Below are 1135 nucleotides of genomic sequence, written 5' to 3' on the forward strand. Positions count from 1 at the left end.
AATTTAGCTTTAGCTAACCGATCAACCAATAATGTTTTAGGTAAGCAACAACATTACTAATTACATCTCTATGTAACTCTTGGATAGTTGAGTAAATAACTTTTATTTAAATTCATCATATCAATGTTCCCAACTCATGCCTCCAAATCCCTAATCCTATTAGGCTTAATTTGGTTAAGTCTGACCCAAAAATGGCTTGTAGGAATCTTATGCTTACCTTATCTTACTAAGATTAAAGAGAGTACTCAACTTTAGCATGACCCACCCYCGATGATCAAAGTCTTGATAAGTGCCATGTTTGGAAGGCATCTTAAACWTAATATTTTGGCGAGGGATTTTAGTTAGTTTGAATATACCATTCTTTCTTTTGTGATAGATCCTTTCCTCATCGCTTAATTCAACCRGAATCCAGATTGGAGGTGGATCACGAGGATCACTTGAATACCTTCCTTTCTTAGGCAGTTTAGACCTTTGTGACAAAACCGGTTGAAATCTTGCATGATGTACTAAGACCTTATCACTCGAGATCGAAGGTCCATTTTATATCTTATATAAAACCATTTTYCTTTTTAYATTTATCAAAACTCATTTTGATTTGTAAAACTCCTTTTACTTATACATATTGTTTTAAAAGATTGTAACAAGTATCACATACAAACAACCACGCATAATATATCACAATATATAAAGCGTAAAAAAAATGTGAGATGGTTATAGCCCCCTTATGCGATATTCATAGAGCCAAGTATCAATATCATTACATAAAATAAACTTCTATGACTCTAAGTCTTCTTATCTTCATCACCTCATAATGCCTCCATCACTCGCTTTCTTTAATACAAAATAATTTACATTTCAATCAAAGAAACCTCGAGTTACATTCGAGGGGATTGGATGAGAGGAGAATGTACAAAGAGAGTATAAAGAGAAAGGCACGACGTGCAAGTCGTATTTATCAAATATAATACATTCAAGACTAAGAGCTATAACCATTCACCAAACAAATCACATTATACATATTCAATCACATTGAAACATAAAATCACATTATACATATTCAATCACATTGAAACATAAAATCGATTTGCAACACCACCGTATAAATAATACAAAATTCATACAACATAGAAAAAAG

This window comes from Cynara cardunculus (assembly GCF_001531365.2).
Source record: "Cynara cardunculus var. scolymus isolate 2C chromosome LG 17, CcrdV1, whole genome shotgun sequence".
In the NCBI taxonomy this organism is placed as follows: domain Eukaryota; kingdom Viridiplantae; phylum Streptophyta; class Magnoliopsida; order Asterales; family Asteraceae; genus Cynara; species Cynara cardunculus.